Consider the following 20,533-nt stretch of genomic DNA (forward strand, 5'->3'; position numbering starts at 1 on the left):
CGTACATAGGACGGTCCCCCAACATCTGGCGCCCAACGTAACGAATTTGGCAACGCGGCTAGTTCTGTGGACGCGAGCAAGTGCCAGGGCGCTCTTCCACACGTAGGATAATAGGCATGTCGGAATTCCAAGATTTGTCAATGTTGTCGGATGTCGCGTCGCAGAGTGGCGATCCTTTGGCTAACGCGGGGGTACTGTTAGGACTTTCCGACAGCGTAGAGCTTGGTCGTTTCACGCGGGATGATCAGGAGGGTGCAGAGACCGCGTTAGCAGAGAGTAGGCCTACGACGGAGAGCGGCCCGCATGGCGCTCCGGCATCTCGCGACGCGAACAGAGAGGCGCCGCCACAAGTTACGACACGCGCCTCAACTATAGGCGAGTCTTCGGGCAACAGTTTGCCCTCGAGCGAGGTACTCTTACAGAATGCGCTGTCAGTTATGCAAAGCCTCGCGAGCGCCCTGCAGAACACAGCGCAGGCCCCCGTGCAAAATGTGCGACCACGTGTCAAGGTAGACGTTCCGACCTACACGGGTTACCACGACTGCAAGAGCGCCAACGAGTATCTCGACCGGTTGCTCCATTATCAGCAGGCGACGGGTCTTTCTGATGCCGAACTTCTCGAGCGCGTGGTCCCGGTGTCGCTCACGGAGCAAGCGGCTCGGTGGTTCCGACTAACCGGACATCGCGCCCGTACGGTAGAAGAGTTCCGCGAAAGCTTTCGCGGCGAATTCCTACCGGCTAATTATGAGTGGCGTTTGCGGAGGGAGTTGGAGCTGCGCACCCAGCATCCGGACGAATCCTTGCTGGAATACGTACGGGCGATGGACGAATTGTATCGTCTCGCGAACCCTCACGCCACCAACGCGGAAAAGGTCGAGCGTGTTACCCGACAGGCGCACCCGACTTTCGCGGCGCACTTCAGGGGATGCAGGTTCGCAGACCTCGAAGAGCTCGCCACCGAGGCGAAGCGCATACAAGGGGACATCCTCGCAGCGCGTTCGTATCGCCCCCCTCCGCCCGCCGCGCAGTCAATCGAGCCTCGCTGTGCATGGAACGGCGGCGCAGTGACTTCAGAAGCGTTTAGGGGTAACGCATCAGCATCGTACGCTGATGAGCACGTGTCACGCGGTTGGGAGCTGTCAAACCGCGCTTTAGACCCCTACGCTTACGCGCTCCGTACGGCACACGCCGCCCCTGCGCGTGACATTCCAAGGCAGGAGCACGTGGTTGACGCGAGGCCTAACGAGCGGCGCAATCCAGAGCGAGGACCACCTGATCGAGGCGAGTTACGAGCGAACCGGCGTGGTGTCCGCGGTCCTTGCTATCGGTGCGGCGCGCCAGGGCACATCGCTCGCGAATGCGACCGCACGCCGGGTCAGGAGCAAACGCGCGGTTCGGGAAACGGACGGCGCCGCCGGTGATTCACATGGGACCCCGCGCGGCGATTAGTAATCCTACCGATGCGTTCGGATCACTTGCACCGTCGGTCTGTCGCGCAGGTGATGCCGTAGACTCGCCCGCGCCGCTAATCGAGTTAACGATAGCTCGGAAAAAGTTCGTAGCACTTTTGGATACTGGGGCAAGCGCTTCTTTATTCGGTGACGATGTGTTGCACCATCTCCGCGAGAACAACATCCGCTTGAGGCAAAGCAACACCATCTTCCGTCTAGCTACGGGCACAGCACAATCGAGCGGCGCGGCTAGGCTAGTGATCCGCTGGGACAGACGCGTGAGGCGACAACGTTTCGTGCATCTTCCAGGGCTGTCAATGTCTCTAATCCTGGGTCGAGACTTCCTCGCTAAGTCGGGTATTGTCATTGACATTGCAAACGGTGGTTACCGAGAGCGCGACGGAGACGCGCTGAAGCTTTTCTCGAAGGCCTCCGCATTGACAAAAGCATGCCAATCGCAGGGAGAGGCGCGAGTACGCGAGGAGGAAAGCGCGCCGAGAAAGCGAGTAAACGCCCCGCCGGAGCAATGTGCTGCGCTGCAGGAAAGGGCAGTGCACCCGCTTTTGGTACAGGCACAGAGCCTACTAGAGGGGGAACGAGCGCAGCTGTCGTCGCTGTTGTACGAATATGACGCGATGTTTACTGACTGTCCCGGCCGCACTACGCTGGTTAAGCATAGAATTGACACGGGTGATGCACGCCCTTGGAAATGCAATCCCCGACCAATCAGCTTAGCTAAGCGGAAAGCACTAGACGCCGCCTTGGACGAACTCATCGAAACAGGCGTAGTTGAGAGGTCAAACAGCCCATGGGGTTTCCCGGTAGTTCTAGTTCCAAAGAAAGATGATACGTATCGCCTTTGTGTAGACTACCGCAGGCTGAACGAAATTACGAAGAAGGACGCGTATCCTCTTCCCTCCATTTCATCGTTAGTATCCAATCTAGGCGGGGCGAAGTACTTCACAACGCTCGATGCTAGCCGCGGATATTTTCAGGTTGAGATGGACGAGCGGGATAAAGAGAAGTCAGCTTTCACGTGCCACAGAGGACTTTTCCAATTCAGGAGAATGTCGTTTGGCTTGGTGGGCGCTCCCGCTACGTATCAGAGGCTAATGGACCGTGTTTTGGGAGATGCAAAGTGGCAGCACGCACTCGCATATCTAGACGACATAGTGGTTTACTCGAAAACGTTCGAAGAGCACGTGCGCCACTTGAGAGACGTTCTAGAACGGCTGTGGTCTGCGGGCATCACTTTGAACCCAAACAAAGCTCAGATAGCGGCGACCCGAATAACATTATTGGGATTTACGCTTGACGAGGGTCGCATTTTGCCGGATAAGGGTAAGCTTGAAGCGATAGTGAGCTATCCATCGCCGAACAATGTCGGTGAGCTGAGGCGCTTTTTGGGGATGGTGAATTTTTATCGCCAATTCATTCCAGATTGCGCGGCAGTGCAGGCGCCTTTAACGAAGCTCTTGAGGAATGGTGAGCGTTGGGCTTGGAGCCAAGAGCAAGAGGCCGCACTGCGTCGCCTCACGAAGTTGCTGGCCAACACGGCTCAGCTGCAGCTACCCGATTTGAACAGGGAGTTTGTTATTCACACCGATGCAAGCGACCTGGGCTTAGGAGCAATTTTGCTTCAGGAGCATGGAGGTTCCCTCCGACCGATTGCGTTCGCGAGCCGTACGTTGACACCGGCGGAGAGGAACTACTCAGTAACCGAGAAAGAGTGTCTGGCGATAGTTTTTGCTCTCCGTAAGTTTGACTTTTACATAGACGGAGTTGCGTTTGTGATTGAAACGGACCACATGGCGCTCACGTGGTTGAGGCGTTTGAACGAACCAAGTGGCCGATTGGCGCGTTGGGCATTGTTGCTGCAGCGTTATGACTTCACCGTCCGCTACCGCAAGGGTAAGAACAATGCCGCGGCCGACGCACTATCGCGTGCTCCAGTTCGACACGAGGCAAGTCACGCGACTAATTCGGAACGAACTGAGAGCGAGACACTCGCGCTAACGCAAACAGCGGAGCAAACGTTAGTTCGAGCTAAGAGCGTGAACCACGTAGAGGCTGTCGTTAGCGCAGGGATTGTTTTCAGCAGAAGGGAGCTGTTAGAAGCTCAGCAGAAAGATCCATTTTGTCGAAAGGTGTTCGACGGGCTCCGGGAGCCGGGTGGTAGTGAGGCCACCGCGCACAAGGGGGCAGCTGGTATTGCTGTCGGTGCGGAGCGCTCGGCAACAGCTGGTAGTGCTGTGAGCGCGCTGGATTCATATCTGCTAGATTCTGACGGCGTCCTGCTGAGGTACATTCCATCCGACGATGACGCAAGTGAGTCATTTAAAGTCGTGATACCGCGCGCGTTGAGAGGAGCGCTTCTTCGCTACTTTCATGACTCGTGCATTGGTGGGCATGCGAGCGGCCCTAAGACTTACGCTAAGTTGTGTCGCCTCGCTACCTGGCCAGGTATGAAGCGGGATGTGATTCGCTACGCCCGTTCATGTCGTGTGTGCCAAAGCGTCAAGCCGCGAGGAGGACGTCCGCCCGGCCTCATGCAACCGATTAACAGTCAGACTCCCTGGCAAATCGCAGCGTGTGACGTAATGGGCCCGTACCCCTCAACTCCTAGCAGAAATAAGTTCTTGCTGGTGATCACGGATCACTTCACTAAATGGGTAGAACTTTTTCCCCTTAGGAAGCTGACGGCTCGAGTGATTTTAGAGAAGTTGATGGAGGTTTTTACCAGGTTCGGGTTCCCCGAGCAGTTGATTACAGACAACGCGTCTTATTTCACTGCGAAGGTGTTTGTTGACACGTGCGCCGCGTTGGGCATTAAGCACAAGAAAACAACCACCTACCATGCTCAGTCGAACCCCACGGAGCGAGTCAATCGCAACATCAAGCACATGCTTGTCGCGTTCTCTGAAAGACATAAGGACTGGGATACCTATCTTCCAGAGATCGGTTTTGCATTACGATCGACCGTAAACCGATCGACTGGGTATGCGCCTTCTTCTCTGAACTTGGGGAGAGAACTGCCGAATCCGATGGAGACCGTACTCGCGGACCGCAGTGGAGTGCCAGTGGCGACATCAGCACGCGCTGAATACGCAACGCAGCTGCGCGAGAAGCTAGCGGAAGCTTTACATAAAGCTCGACATAATCTCCGCACTGCTAGGGCACAGCAGAAGGCGCAGTATGACCGCACGCGTAGGAACGTACACTACGAAGTGGGCGATCTGGTGATGCGGCGCCATCATGTTCTCAGTAATGCTAGCAAACAGTTTGCTGCCTCGCTGGCACCGAAATGGTCCGGGCCGTACCGAGTGCGAGAGAAAGTTTCTTCGCTCGTTTATCGACTCGCGAACATGAAAGGCAAACCGAGCGGCGGACCGGTGCATGTATGTGACTTGAAACGCTACATAGCACGGGAGGCGCATGAGGACTACGGTCAGTCCCCCTCCAAGCCGCGCGCGGCGGGTGAGATGGTTCGACACCGGGTCAGGAGCCCAGAACCGCGCTACTTCCTGCGTAACAGTCGGAGGCAACTATGCACGGTAGGCCGCGTTTGATATGTTCGACGCGGGGTGCAAGGGTTAGCGCGCAACACATGTGCGATTGTTAACCTGTCGTTCTTTATCTGTATCACTCTCACCGAACAGATGGAGCGCCATTGGGAACAGCACCGCCGGAACAGCAAGGAGAGGAGACCACCTCCTTACGGCCAGCCCCCACCCCCACCAACGTCCACATGGCAGCCCTACCCCACTGCGGCCCGGCCGCGAACGCCGAGGCAGAGCCACTCGAGCCGCCGCCACCGAGGGGGTCCGCGCGCGCTGCCGCCTGGTCACCAACTCTCGGCTTCGCCGTCACCATCACGACCCGCCGGTTCACAGGGAACGAGACCAGGGTCCCAACGCGGCGAGCCGACCGCATCGCCTCACGGCCGCAACCACCGAGACGTGGCAACCTGGACCAGCCAGGATGGAGGCGACCCTCCGGTGTCTTACGTCTCCTCGAGGCCCTGGCGCCGGCAGGAAAGGGCCCGAGTTGGGGTCGCCCCAGCGCACCTGTATCGCCCTTTTCAGGGGCGCACGGTAGAGGACGCGGACCGGAGGGCTAACGGGGCTTGCCTTCCAGTGCCCGCAGGGACGCGGTTCTGCGAGTGCGGCGCCGTGGTGATCCATAACTCCCACGAATTGGGGAAATTACACCGGCACCGCACCCAGGCTACCCAACCATCCAGCCGCGAATCATCCCAGGAGCGCTCCGGCGCCGCGGTTCGGGCCATGCTGGCGCGGGCGGCCCAGGAGGCGGACTTCGCGCAGTGGCTGCTGAGAGTTGCCTCAGGCCACGCGTCCAGCGAGAGTCCGCCTGCGCCGCTATCAATAACGGCTACCGTAGAGCGGGGGGCGGCGGGGCCGGGAGAGACATTGGTGGCGGCTGCATTGACACCGGAGGTGGCGTCAATGACCTTGGAGGCGGGTGAGAGAGCGGTGGGGGCTCCGGCGGTGCCCGCGGCAGACACCGAACGGTCCGAGGGCATGGACGTAGACCAGGCCCTTCTGGCCTATCTAGAGGACGAATAAAACGAATTATTCCCTCTTTGCAGTCTCTGTCGTTCGGGGGCCTTCTTAAGGGGGGAGGAGATGTGGGGAGCAGGTGCGCCCAGCCTCCCTTTCCCTTTTAGGGCAGCGCACGCGCCTGGTTGCGGGGACCCCTTCCCCCACGGCCGGCGCGTGCGATTCCCCCCCCTTTCCCGGCGCCAGGAACAGGTTCCCCTCTCCCTCAGCGAGGAAAGGTGCCATTCTCGTCAGGGAAAGGGAAATCGGGTCGGGGAACAAAACGAGCGGGCAAACGGGCGCTCGCTCTCTGACACCAGCGACCATCCCAGGAGGACGAACCCGCAACCCCTCCTGCGAGCCGAGGACGTCCACGACCGAGGTGTAAGCGTCAACACCTTTGTTATCTGTAGTATCTCCCCGCGACAGTGACGCGCGATTGCTAACGCTTAGCAATAAAGTGTTTGTTGTTGATCTGGCCAGTTGCCTTATTCGCCCGAACCCGTAGTAGTAGCTGCAATGAGGCAAGCTACGGTTGGGGGACGTTAACCGTGCACGGAACGACTGTGTGCGGCTGAAACATTAGCTATAGGCTTCTGCGTCAGCCGTACATAGGACGGTCCCCCAACATCTGCCCGGCTAGCTCAGTCGGTAGAGCATGAGACTCTTAATCTCAGGGTCGTGGGTTCGGGCCCCACGTTGGGCGCCAGATGTTGGGGGACCGTCCTATGTACGGCTGACGCAGAAGCCTATAGCTAATGTTTCAGCCGCACACAGTCGTTCCGTGCACGGTTAACGTCCCCCAACCGTAGCTTGCCTCATTGCAGCTACTACTACGGGTTCGGGCGAATAAGGCAACTGGCCAGATCAACAACAAACACTTTATTGCTAAGCGTTAGCAATCGCGCGTCACTGTCGCGGGGAGATACTACAGATAACAAAGGTGTTGACGCTTACACCTCGGTCGTGGACGTCCTCGGCTCGCAGGAGGGGTTGCGGGTTCGTCCTCCTGGGATGGTCGCTGGTGTCAGAGGGCGAGCGCCCGTTTGCCCGCTCGTTTTGTTCCCCGACCCGATCTCCCTTTCCCTTTTAGGGCAGCGCACGCGCCTGGTTGCGGGGACCCCTTCCCCCACGGCCGGCGCGTGCGATTCCCCCCCCTTTCCCGGCGCCAGGAACAGGTTCCCCTCTCCCTCAGCGAGGAAAGGTGCCATTCTCGTCAGGGAAAGGGAAATCGGGTCGGGGAACAAAACGAGCGGGCAAACGGGCGCTCGCCCTCTGACACCAGCGACCATCCCAGGAGGACGAACCCGCAACCCCTCCTGCGAGCCGAGGACGTCCACGACCGAGGTGTAAGCGTCAACACCTTTGTTATCTGTAGTATCTCCCCGCGACAGTGACGCGCGATTGCTAACGCTTAGCAATAAAGTGTTTGTTGTTGATCTGGCCAGTTGCCTTATTCGCCCGAACCCGTAGTAGTAGCTGCAATGAGGCAAGCTACGGTTGGGGGACGTTAACCGTGCACGGAACGACTGTGTGCGGCTGAAACATTAGCTATAGGCTTCTGCGTCAGCCGTACATAGGACGGTCCCCCAACAATGGTCAAACACGTATCGTTTAGTTCCAATGTGCAATGTTTTGAAGCGCAGAGAATAGGACGAGACTTTTAATGTGGCGAAAGCGATAAGGTGTTTGCGAGCAGGTCTGATGGACTGCGAGAAATCCTCACCGACGCTGCATTGGGTCCTTTAAACTAGGGCTATTGCGAAGGAGGGTTCTTAGGTTTTGAAACAGTTGAATTTTACAATGAGTGGCTGAGCATTGCGCTCTGAATGGCGTCCAAGACGATGTGCACGTTCAATGTGATTGTGATCAACGATGACGTTCAAATGCTCATTGCAGTGGCGAATGATCATTTCCTCCGATTCGGCAAATGTTTCTCTCGGATTGGGATCAGGGATGTCGTAAAATATAAGATTGTTCCGGCGTGACCTAGTCTCGGCATCCTCCATGTGGGAAGCAAGGCGATCGTGCTGGCCTGCTATTAGAGTGGTGTCTGATCTTACTGTATCTATGTCGGTTCGTAAGGTTGAGGTGGCTTTGTAATGCTCTTCTAAATCAATCATGCGTTTACATAGGTCGAATAGGGTTTGGTCTGTTGCTTGTAGCTTGCTATTTAGGCCTAACACTTCGTTGATTAGCTTTGACTGGTCAGCAGTTAGCTTTCCTAACTCCGTCATTACGTCTTTGATATCGGGAGGGCCAAGGTTAGTTTCTATATCACCCGACAAGAGCAACAAAACATATAGGACATGAATGCATTAAGTGTAGCACAGAACCGCGGTCTCGGCAGCTGTATCAGAAAGTAGTTGCTTGGTTTCGTCCCGAATGAACGATACGGTCCACTAACCGACTTGGCAAAGCACAGCGGATTAGTGGTCTGCGCTGAAGCACAGCCACTGAGCCCACAGATTGCGGGGGACGCCAGGAGCGGTTTTATAACTGATGTGGACGAAGATGTTGCAGACGATAGCACTTTCCATGGAAAATGCAGATCCAGAGTTGGTGGTAGCAGCGCTGTTGAACACGATGAATAAGTCGGGACATGTGGAGGCAAGAGGCTTGCGCCGGGCTGACTGTGGTAGATTGTTGGCATGGCGGTGGCTTGAGGAAACGCTAAGATTGTGGGCAGGACAATTCCGGTCAAGTAACCGAGTACCTGCATGGCGAAGCACAGCGGATTAGTGGTCTGCTCTGAAGCACAGCCATCGAGCCCATGAGGATATGATTTAGTATTTTATTCACAGAATACTGAAGGCCCAAATCAGAGCCTATGCAGGAGTGGAAACAAGCACTTGTACAAAAAAGCATAATCTATCTGTAGTTTACGCACGCAATGTACACAGAAAGTTATTGCTCTCATACAGACAAGTGTACATATAGCAATTCATATTCGACTGTATTTCCACCTCGTAAATCAATAGCAATTCGTGATGAAGTTGAATATGTGTACACAAAACTGTTTACACCAATAGATACTTGCAATATAACACATGACACAGCAATAGGAGTATTATTACTTTAACATATTCGTGTAGACGGCTGGAATTACACGTCCACATACGTTCCTGTAAATACATACCAACAATGGATAGTGCTTAGGGTGATGATGGGAGGAAGTGTATGTGTTGTAGTGACTCAAACGGCAAGGCGCTCCGTTTTCTTATGGTCCGAGGAAAACCTAAATGTGTTGGTACGTGTCTGGAATGGTGTTATCGACGCAGCATGGCGATTTTTTGCTAGTCGTGACGTCGGTGGTTGGATAAACGTGGAGGCATCTAGTGCAAAATGTTAGTCTTTTAAATGAAAAAAGAAAATTTAATCTCAGAATTTAGCGATGAAACTGAAGTTCTTTTATATTGTAGCCAGTCACTTCAACCTTCAGCAGTAGCCAGCAACTTCAACCAACAGGACCACAATTCCTACCCATCAAAGCTTTACGTTTTTTGGTCAAAGTTTCGGTCACCACGAGAGAAACAATAAATGCATTCATATTTGATACACAAATTCAAGTCCCTACAACCATCAGGAATCAATGTTGCACGTGGTCACTTGGAATCACTGAAACCCATAGGATAATTGCGATGATATTTGGAGAAACAAGATACGTTCAACCTTCAAACATAACCGGTACTACATTGATCTGCTCCTAGACTACTTACCTTCTTATTAATGTTCTCTTTCCATTTTTCAATCTTTAGATTACGAAGTCTTTATTTTCTAGAACTATTAAACCACTCCTGTGTTTCCTCTGTCCTCGCTTCTAAAACCACTCCTACCGCGCATGGTTAAGGGCATTGTCAACCCAGAAAGTTCTCGGCATTTTTTCTGTCCTTTTTTTTCGTTGCAATTTTCTCCTTTTTTTCGTTTGTTTTTCGTCGGCTTACTCTAACGTCCTACTTTTTTTCTTTTTCACCCTTTCTGTCTTCTCGTCCCACCTTCTGAGAACATATTGAATCACTACCACCTAGCTTGAAGCGAGAACTGCACTCCTCTGCTTTACAGATTTTTTTCTTTTCGGACGGGGATTATTAACAGGGACACGCGCCACCACAAGGAGATGACGTCACTACTAACCCCTTTAAAACTAACACGCTGAGGATGACACGGCGCCTTTGGGAACAATAGGTCCTCGAATTGAAACGTCGATCAGCCTGTCTTAGGCACTTCCACTGTTCACCCTGATTATCCCACTAAGTCTCTGTGGTGGCTTTCGTAGTCTACTCGCACAGCGCTGCCACGCGGCAATGCAGAGTGGCGGCTAGAGTAACTATATATGCTACCTTTAGGTAGCAAAGTTGCACATGCTTTTCCTTCGCCGCTCACGCTGCTATTCGGCCAGCGCTGTCACGAGGTTCAAAGTAACGTCAAATGTTGATATTCACGCGGCGAAGTCAACTTTACGTGCAGGATAGCGCGGCGCCCGCGGGTTCTCTGCTCGTGCCGACTTCAGTCTCATTAGGGAGTTCTAGCTTGTACTTATATTTCTTTACGAGAACGGGTTAGCGGATACCAGTTTGAGTTTACCGTCTAATACCCTGTCACACGGACAACCATGAAGACCGTTAAACTCCCTCGTCTTTACGACAACGAAGATGCGGTCGGTGTCACACGGCCACCCTTACGCAAACGAAGGTGAACGGAGCATTTCGCAAAGGACGTTCAACGATCTCCCTTCGCAGCGAAACGAGGTACTCTCGTCCTCAGAAGTCTAGAGGTCGGAGAAAAATTTCGAGCACTAAGTGGCTGCAGTGAAAGAATAACACATTTTAGCAATCTTAAACGTTCTTTCGTTGTAGTACTCATTCACAACGCGTGTTTGTTCACAATATTTACGCCCGCCAGAGTTCACTTACTCTCAACACCGATGCCCTACACCGTGCCTCGCGAGTCGGGCTGGCCGGCGCCAGCCGATCAACGTCATTACCAGCGCAATATCGCACCACTTCCTCACGTCGTCCGCCATGTCACTCATGGCTGAAGAACACAAAATGTGCGCTCACGCGGCAAGGAAGCATAAGAACTTTCGTACCGGGCATGTACACAGGCAAGAAAACAACTAAAAGCACAATGTGGCCAGCGTCACTAGCAGCATTGCTACATTTAGCAAATGCGTTTTTATTTGAAATTATTTTTAATGGTTTGCTAGTCGCATACCTACTTAATAGTGCTTTTTTGTAAAAACCGCATAACGAGGATTCACAAAAAAATCAATAAGGATCAAATTAGAATACTTTTCCGAAAATCAAACAGCGCCAGCTGAGCCCCCTCGCGGCAACTGTTACAACCTTGTCATTGCCGTGTGGCACTGCCACAACTCCTTCTCCGTCGAACCCCCTAGGGGAGATTTACGTTGACGGTGTTCAATGGAGTTTGGTGGTGGCCGTGTGACAGGGGTGAACGGATATCTTTCAACGTGTTAGCTCCTCATACGTGAACGTTTACGTTCGTAGGTAAACGCGCATACCTTTACGTTTTGCAAACCATAATCCTAATTGCATATAAACTGCATTTAACTTAGATATGATTGAATCACCGTTGTGGCAAAATTATGACACATTCTTTAATTGGGTACAGTATTCTCGTATGCGCAAAAGAGTGAAAATACAAGGCTACTGCAACAATGGTGTCAACATCTTGTGACACTTTGTGCAACCACAGTCATGAACACGTTGGCTTACGCGTGAGGTTTTTGAGGTGAAAATGATAAAAAAGCAACTCATTTGTAATAGCACCACTGTGCGGTTTTCGTATGAGACGTACAATGCACGATTTTTCTGCAATAACAATTTGGTGATTACCTGGTTCATTATTGCTTTGCTAGATGGCGCCACCTATCCAGCTTCACGAGAGCATAGATGTTTACGGTTTTATGTATTAGGCCATTCTACATTTGGTAATCCAGCTGAAACAATTTAATAGCTATTGGAGCTCGCACTTCGGCTTATTTCAACTCGATGGCTCGAGTCCCCGCAATACGGATTCCTCGAGCTTCTACGAACGAAGGTGCATTTGAGAGAGAGGGCGAAAAACGTAAAGCCTATACAGCGGGAAACGTGAATTTTTAAACCACATCCGACGGGAAACGTAAAGGTTTACGTTACGTAAGAAACCGCGCATGCGCAGATTCTATCTGCGCATGCAGATATTGCTCCTATTGTGACCTATTGCTCCTATTGTGACCGCGTTTAGGGGAATTTAGCTTGTACGTATACTTCTTTACGTTACCGTGTTACCGGATAGAATCTGCGCATGCGCGGGTTCTTACGTAACGTAAACCTTTACGTAACGTAAACTACCCGCCGGATACGCTTTACGTTAGCGGCGCTATCTCACAAGTTCAGCTTCGTTCGTAAGAACTCGCGATATCCACATGACGGAGACTCCAGACATTAGGTCAAAATAAGCAGAAGTGCGAGCCCCAATAGCGAATACATTGTTTCAGCCAGATTACCAAAGCTAGAATGGCCAGAACATCAAAGCCGCCGCAAACATGTTTTCCCCGACAGACTGGATAGGTGGCGCCATCTAGCGGTAACGGAATGAACCGAGCAATCTCGAAATTGTTATTTCAGAAACATAGTGCGTAGTACGTATGGTGTAAAAATCGTGCAGTTGCGTTATTTCGGATGGCTAGGACCAGCGGAGCCCTGGAATGATGGCTAGGGCCAGCGGAGCCCTGGAATAAGGACCCGACCATTTATATTGCTTAGCGTTATGCGCAAATAAAGTTTTTTTTCTCTCTCTCTCTTTCTCTCTCTGCATTATCTCTTAAGAGTTACCTTTCCAACCATTTTCACCTAATTTAATTTATTCTTCAGCTTAACGTCTCAAAACCATCATATCATAATGAGAGATGCCGTAGTGCAAGGCTCTGAAATTTTAGACCACCTGGGGTTCTTAACGTGCACCTAAATCTAAGCACACGGGTCTTAAGCATCTTTGCAACCTGTGGTATTATACTGCCACACTGTAACAGGGCAATTTTGCTAAGCACGCGCGAATACTTGTGCGGCACGCTCCCGCGCCGGCACATCGCGCCGTATTATCCCCCTGCGCGTGCGACGAGCGGCTTCACTGCAAAGCCGTTGAACGACCTATGCGCAACTCTGATTGATTGATATGTTGGGTTTCGCGTCCCAAAACCACCATATGATTATGAGAGACGCCGTAGTGGAGAGCTCCGGAAATTTCGACCACCTGTTGTTCTTTAACGCGCACCCATATCTGAGCACATGGGCCTACAACATTTCCGCCTCCATCCGAAATGCAGCCGCCGCAGCCGGGATTCGAGCCCGCGACGTGCGAGGCAGCAGCAGAGTACGCTAGCCACTAGACAACCGCGGCGGGGCCTATGCGCAACTCTGCACCTTCCGTAACTCTAGAGGTGTCTAGCGCGCTCGACGGCCGTAGGAGAGCGCACTCGCTCTCTGGATTTAATTCGTGCCGACCAGTTGTGCCCCCGCGATATCCGACGACAGCGCAGCTCTGGCCGACTGGCTCGCCCTACGCCATCTCCTGCCGCCGACAAGAGCTGTGGCTGAGTTGTGCTCCATCCTCGGACTCCTGTGACTGTGTCCATCTTTCCTATCTTCTCCTTGCTTATTGGTGTCGCTGTCCCTGCGCCACGTTCTCTCTTTCCCCCTCGCTATACCTATACCTTTAATCCTATCCTTTTAATCCTTCCTTACAACCATTCCTCGTGAGCTACTGTTGAGGTGTCGCCCTGTGAGCAGGCAGTTGCGGGGCTCACTTTTATCTTCTTTTCTCTTTTAAGAATCACATAGTAAAAAGTGTTCGCTCAGACAAAAAAAAAATAGTGAAGGCACTGCTTGGGCACGCTTTCAAGGTCGTCTTCTCCACGAAGCGCAGCCTCCATGAATCCTGGTCTCTCCTGTGCGCACGCTTAGTTACAGTGGCTTAGTAGACTCGTAATTCAGGAGAGGATAGATAGATGGATAGATAGATAGATAGATAGATAGATAGATAGATGAATTCTTTTATTGGGGAAAGGGAGGATTTAAGGTCACTAAAGGGAGGGTGGAGGAGGGGGATGGGTGATAGGCACACACTAAGTCACGTGCGCCAAGCCACTGCTTATTCCGAAATGGGCTAATGTGACAAGCTGATGAGGGTTCTCGAGAATGTCCTTTTGTACAGCTTCCAAATTGGGATGTAGCAAAATTCGTATTGTTCTCGTGATAATGATATAGGGCAGGACAGTGTAGAATGAAGTGTTCCATGTTGGCCAAACACGAAGAGGGGCAAAATGTACATATGCAGGAAATGGAAGTGTCCAGCTCCTCTTTCGGTCCACAAGACAGCCATTTATGAATGATGTGAGCGGTAGTGGCTGCGTTTGCAAGTACTTCAATTGTTAATCAATGTTTCCTTGAATTGGGTGAGGGTGAAATTCTGAAAGATACGAGGAGGGGTGACATCTTTGAATCGCTCCCGGTTAATGTGCTTGAGGAAGCGCCGAAGGCGTGCCATTTCAAAATAGGCGCTTGATGACAAATTAGCGTAAGGGTGGCCAACGAACTGGGAAGATGCACGCAGGAAAGGTTGGAGATGATTAGGTAGAACTCCTGTATTTGAGGTAGCAAGACTGTGTGCCACCTCGTCACCTCCCCACGGATCCCCACTCGACCAGGTGTCCAGGCGACTATAGTGTCAATGCCATTCTTCTGTTTGTGCAGGAGAATTTTAAGGATGCGTATAGCTGTGACATCTTCTGTATTTGGATTTTCCATGTCCCTTAATGCCTCAAATGAGTCTGTGTAAATAGCTGACTGTGCAATGTTATTCTGTAGGGCTGTCCAGATGGCCAAAAGTACTGCTTGTGGAGGCATCACGTAGTCTGTTCTGCATGTGTAGCGCTTGGCCTAACCGGTTAAGAGTTTGTACCATGCTAAGGTCAAGCGCGGTCCATCGAGAGCGGCGTCGGTGAACATGGCATTGGGAGTATACAAATTGTGCCACTGAGACAGCCATTTGTGGCCACAGAAGCGGTATTGCGAGTGGTGCGAGGTCTTGGAATGGCACAGGTTGCGGAAGACCAAGGCAGTGTCTTCACTAACAGTGTCCGGGAGTGCCTTGCAGACACGTCGAGTGTCCCAAAGCAGGGTATCGTGTCCCTGTATACTTAATTGCAATTGATTATGTAGAGATGTTTGGCCATTTTTCAAAATATTGTCAATGGGGACATAGGTGCTAGATCCTGGAGTTTTTGCACATTGGTAAACTACGGCAGTCCCGTGATTGCCCGGAGGACATGTCGGTGAAGGACTTGCAGGGTTTTTCTGGTCTTTTTCGTCAGCATTATCACGGTGCCTCCGTATATGATTTTGCCAACTGCGATTGATCGCACTATGGTGGCGCAGGCTGATTGTCGTGCTCCGCCAAATTTATTAGAGATGCGCTCTATTGTGTTTAGCAGCTTTGGCCATTCTTTTTTGAGCTCGGTGGTCCAAAGATGTTCTGTACTACAGCTGTGGATGGGAATCCCGAGAGTTTTAATGTGCCTGTGCATTGTTGTGACTTGATGAGCTCCTAGTGTCAGTGTTATCGCTTGCTCAGGTGGAAAGACACTACGTCTGCGATTGATGCAGAGAAGTTGAATTTTCTCTGGCGCCAAAGTCAGCCCTAATTTCAGAAGGGTACCCTTGAGTGCAATCAGAGCAGCTTGAACTTAATTTGCTATATCTTGAATATTTCCACCATAGCCCTGTGCTTTTATCCAAATGGTTATGTCATTCGCATATATGGTATACCGGGCGCCAGTGTTCGATTCCAGTTCTTGGGCTACTGTGAGCATAGCAATATTAAAAAGTAGAGGAGCCAAAATAGATCCCTGAGGAACGCCCCGATTGAGATAGTAAGTAGTACGGGTTGTAGATGTATTGATACGAAGTCGTTTCGGTCTCGGTTCCAGAAATTTTGCGATCCACTCAAGGGTTTCTTCGCTAGGATATATTTTTGCAAGATTTCTGAGACTGTGGTCCTGCTTGACGTTATCAAAAGCTTCCCGCACGTCAACTGCTAAAATATAGTCGTGAGTTACGATTTATGGCCCTTCGAAGCAACCAGGGGCTGTTGTGCGTTCCCATATTGGGTCTGAACTCTGAAGCCGGCTTGAGACGGGTGTAAAGCTGAGGTTTGATATTCGATATAGTTTGTTATCCTCGTATGGATCATCTTTTCGATCAGTTTACGTATGGTTGGGGTAAACGGTAAATGATATGAAGCGGAGATAACCGTACAATATGCAGCGGAGATGATCGTAGGATCCTTTTCTGGTTTCGGTATAGGATTGATGATTGACAGACGCAAATGTTCGGGAACTACTCCCTGAGACCACTGCTTGTTGATGACTTCTAGGAGAGCTGTTTCGGTTTCTTCGGACAAATTGCGTAGGATTTTCCAAGTGATGCTGTCATGTCCCGGTGCAGAATCAGATTTGCCGTGTTTTACTGCTGCATGAAGCTCTCCAAATAGGAAAGGAGCACCTAGGCCTGACTTTGTGAGTTTGATTTTAGGCGTTTCGAGTGGAGAAGGTGCCATAATTCTGGCATGAGGAAAGAATGTTTTAATGATTTCCTCTTCGTGCTCATCGTTTTCATATCGGAGTGCCAATGTCTCGTGTGGAGAGGATGCTTTGCTTTTGCCCACCATTTTGCGAATAATTCCCCAAAGCTCCTTCATGCCTTTAATTTTTCTGAGTCGCTCACAAGTGGAGACCCTCTGGGCTTGACTCAGCTCCTCCCCGTGTTGTTTAATAAGCTTGAAGATTTCTCTGATGCGATGGAGAGTCCAGTAGCGTCTGCCATTAGTCTTGTACTGTTGTGTGAGCCCGTTGGTTATTCTCTTTAGAAATATCATACGCGAGTCAACGCCTGCATCATTTTCCTCACCAAGGGTTCCTTCTATGGCAGTGCTAAGGCTGTTGCGCAAGACTTGAGCGAATTCTTCAATAGCTTCGAACTTTGCTTCGAAACCATCCCGTAACTGGGACCAGTTTATAGACCAAATATGTGCATTATGCTTGCAAATTTTCTTACTAATATAAAAAATAATGAGCTAATGATCACTGCCCTATATTATAGAGTGAGTCTTCCAACTCTTCAGTGCTTTAGGGGTGGCGATGGTTAGGTCTGTTGTGGTATCGCTCTACTTTGCATGCAGCCCAGCCCTGGTTTGAACCCTGATTTGGTTGAAATATTAAGTGGTAGTGATTCCAGTTGTTTAGTGAGAAGGCGTCCTCTGGAATCGACAGTAGCATATCTCCAGATATCACTTTTGGCGTTGAAGTCTCCGAATATTATGATGGGAGTGCCACTGGCCTCGTGCAAAAGCTGCTGTATCCACACGTATTCCTATGGTGAAGTGGCGCCGCGACAAGGGCTACAGTTGATCGAAGCAACCACCAGTGCGTGCTGTCTGCTTTTCCCTGGCAGAGCGAGCTTGACTGCCACGATCTCCCTGTACTGATTGCTCACTCATCTGGTTTCCATAGTAGGGTAGGCGAATGTCTGATAATTTTGCAGCGAGATTGGACCGCTTGTTTCTTGAAGCAGAATGATGAGAGGTTTATATTGGTCAACTTGATACTTTATTGCTTGAACACTCTGAGAGATACTCCTGCTGTTGCATTGTATGCATGTAATATTAGGAATTTTCTTTATTATTCTCTGCTGTGATTGTGGGTGCACCGGTACTTTCTCTTGCATTCATCTGCAGTAACTTTAATGTGTGTGATATCTCGTTCATTTACCTCTTGATGTTGCATAATTATGTGTTTCTGTTGCGCCATGGCTCTCTCAATCACTTTCATGCGTGAGTTCAGTTTCTCGAGAAGATGCATGATGGCGTCGAGTGCGTGTTCTTTAACGGGTGGTGCTTGTTTGAGGGTGCGAGGGACCTTCTAATGTTCATGTTGCTTTTCGATGCGCGGCTGTGTGGCAGCGTTAGATGGCAAGGGGTGCTCTGCAGCGGGTGGTGACGATTTCTTTGGGAGTGGTGGTCCACATGATTTTTTAGGCTTTTTTAGAGTAGAGGTGTTGACCGCTGTTTGCTCACAAATTCCTTGCGAGGCCTGCATCGAAGATGTGATCTGTAGTTGCATTGCATCAAGTTTCTGTTGCATGAAGTTTTTCATTTGTTGCTGGAACTTGGTCCAGGTACCTGTTTACGCTGCCTGTGCTTGTTCGAAACGCTCAAGTCTCTCCTCAACCTTACTGACGTTTTTTGCCGCAGGTGATGCCGTCCCCTGCGACCATGTCGGCAACAGAGTGTTCAAGTTTTTCGCGATTGTTGCTGATTGCTATCCTTGTTTTGATTGATTTGTGGCAGCACTCTTCTTGGGCAATGGTAGCCTTGTAGCTTTAAATGCTCTAGCGTGGCAGTTGGGGTTCAGAGAAATGTGGCCTGCTGCTTGACAGGCCATGCAGAACGGCGTCTCCTCGCACTGGCTATCCTGCTTGTGCGTTCGGCCACAGTGACGACATTCAGCTTGCGACGGGCAGAACGTGGCCATATGACCCAGTCCGGGGCTCCGAAAACAGGCTAGGGCCTTAGGCCTTTGCTCATACACTGGGACAATTTCGTAGTCCAAGGATAGTCGTCTCGGAGGACGTGGGGTATCGAAGGTGATCAGAAGCATCTGTGTCTTGCCCATTATCCGAAATCCCAGAATGTTAGCGGATTCGCATTGAATGTTATTGGCAATATATTCCTCAGTGTGCCCAGCTCGTATCTTCACGACGCCCTTGCTAGTAACCTCAGCAAGTTGGGTGGCGTCCACTATCTAAACAGGAATCCTATGCGCCTCAACTGCGATCCCAGCGTCAGCTCTCCTTGTGCTAGAAAATTGTTCAAGTGCTGCATATCCCCAACGGACAATCTAACTGCATTAGCCTTAACTACATACTTAAATGCAGAATGTTCGGCGGCAATGCTAGTGGGAGTAGTCTGTCTTATAGGGCGAGCAATCACCGACTTTGAACTTTCCTCTATAGACATTTAGAGTAAGCCTAACGAAAAAGTGAGGCCTACTCACCCGCTCCAACCGCAGTTTGCCCTTGAGTCTTGGCGTCGTGTATTTGTGGTAGTTGACCGTATCCCACTCTGATGGCTCGTTGTCCTCGTGATCCATGCTGTCCTCGGGACTCGTTGTGGCGAGTTGCGCCGGTGTCGAGAGCACTGAATCGTTTGACGCTGCCACAGCGTAGCGGGTGCATTCCAGGCCTCGTTGAGCAGGCGTTCCGATGTTACGTTGCGATTTCGTCCGTACGAGAGGTTGCGAGTCCAGTAGAGGATGAACTTCACTTTCCTCGGTGCCGCTGCTGCGTTTACGAAAGGAGCGTGCTGCTGACACACGACAAATGAAGAATAGTGACAGTTGTGCGCGCTTGTCCTCTATTTACTTGTGTGCTCGTTTCGTGCGTCTTTCTTTTTGTTTGAACAGCTCTCTTGTGTCGCGCTGTGACAGTTCCTAGTCCGTGCTTGTGCTGTGTATAAATATTTCGTGCATGCTTTCTGCTTGAGGTGTGCGCTGGACGTTTCGAGCTACTTGTCATTCTTTAAGTGACTTTGCAATTTGATGCTGTTGCTCTGAAAGAGTGCACAATACACGCTCAACTACCTTTGTGAAAACACGCTTTACTTTCGTGTTAAGCGGATTTCTATATTGGCCTGGCGTGCGACAGGTGGCGCGGCGAAGGGAACAGCGCTTGTATGAAGTTAATTTGGGAATTCGTGGGCTTTTGTTTTCAGATTTGGCGCCGTATAGAAACCACCGTGCGTGTTAAAGCTCGACGAACAAGCAGTTCAGTTGTTCATTTTGTGTGTGGCGGCTACCGATGCTGTTCGAACAACCGTGCATCATCACTTTTAACTCATTTTAAAACACGGGGCTTTGTTTCCTAGAACTGCATGCGGCCTCTTCTCTCCGTGGCGAGTTCTGTGCAATGTGAAATTTTGAACGATAAAAGAGACGTATCTATTATGTTATCTACAGTACATTGCAATTTTATTGGCCTTCCAGCCCCATGCAAACATTATGAATTTATACTCCACCTCTCCAACCTGCAGTCTTATGTTGTGATGGCAACACAAATTTTAAACCTGTGAACTATTTGTGGCCTCTTTTCATTAACAGGAACAATAGAAATTTGTAGCGCTGCTAATAAATATTTCATTATTAGGTTAAGAATGGTACAAACAATGAATACTTAAACTAGTTCGGAGTTGTAACTAGGTTCCTCTAGTAGAAAGATATACAAAATGCAGAACGTGATATGAGCTCGACAGCAACTGCGGACCAGGAGTGAACATAACTTCTATGTGAGGTTACACGAAGACATTGCCCCAACCTGCTTCACGTATGTTGCATTACACGCGTAGACATTGCCTCACTCTGATTTGCACGAACAGTGAGCTTTTGCCGCTTCTCCGCAGTCGATCACA

At 50.8% G+C, this 20,533-nt stretch overlaps 1 protein-coding gene and 1 non-coding gene across 10 annotated transcripts in view; both read left to right on the plus strand.

Moving 5' to 3' along the window:
* LOC119177760 (glycoprotein-N-acetylgalactosamine 3-beta-galactosyltransferase 1) overlaps positions 1–20,533 on the plus strand; it is a 442,569-nt gene that overhangs the window by 298,550 nt on the left and 123,486 nt on the right. The gene's annotated exons all lie outside the window — the stretch shown is intronic.
* Positions 6,644–6,716, plus strand: TRNAK-CUU (transfer RNA lysine (anticodon CUU)). The gene has a single exon. It is a non-coding gene; the product is annotated as a tRNA-Lys (tRNA).

Source organism: Rhipicephalus microplus, chromosome 1 (assembly GCF_043290135.1).
Source record: "Rhipicephalus microplus isolate Deutch F79 chromosome 1, USDA_Rmic, whole genome shotgun sequence".
NCBI classification, from domain to species: domain Eukaryota; kingdom Metazoa; phylum Arthropoda; class Arachnida; order Ixodida; family Ixodidae; genus Rhipicephalus; species Rhipicephalus microplus.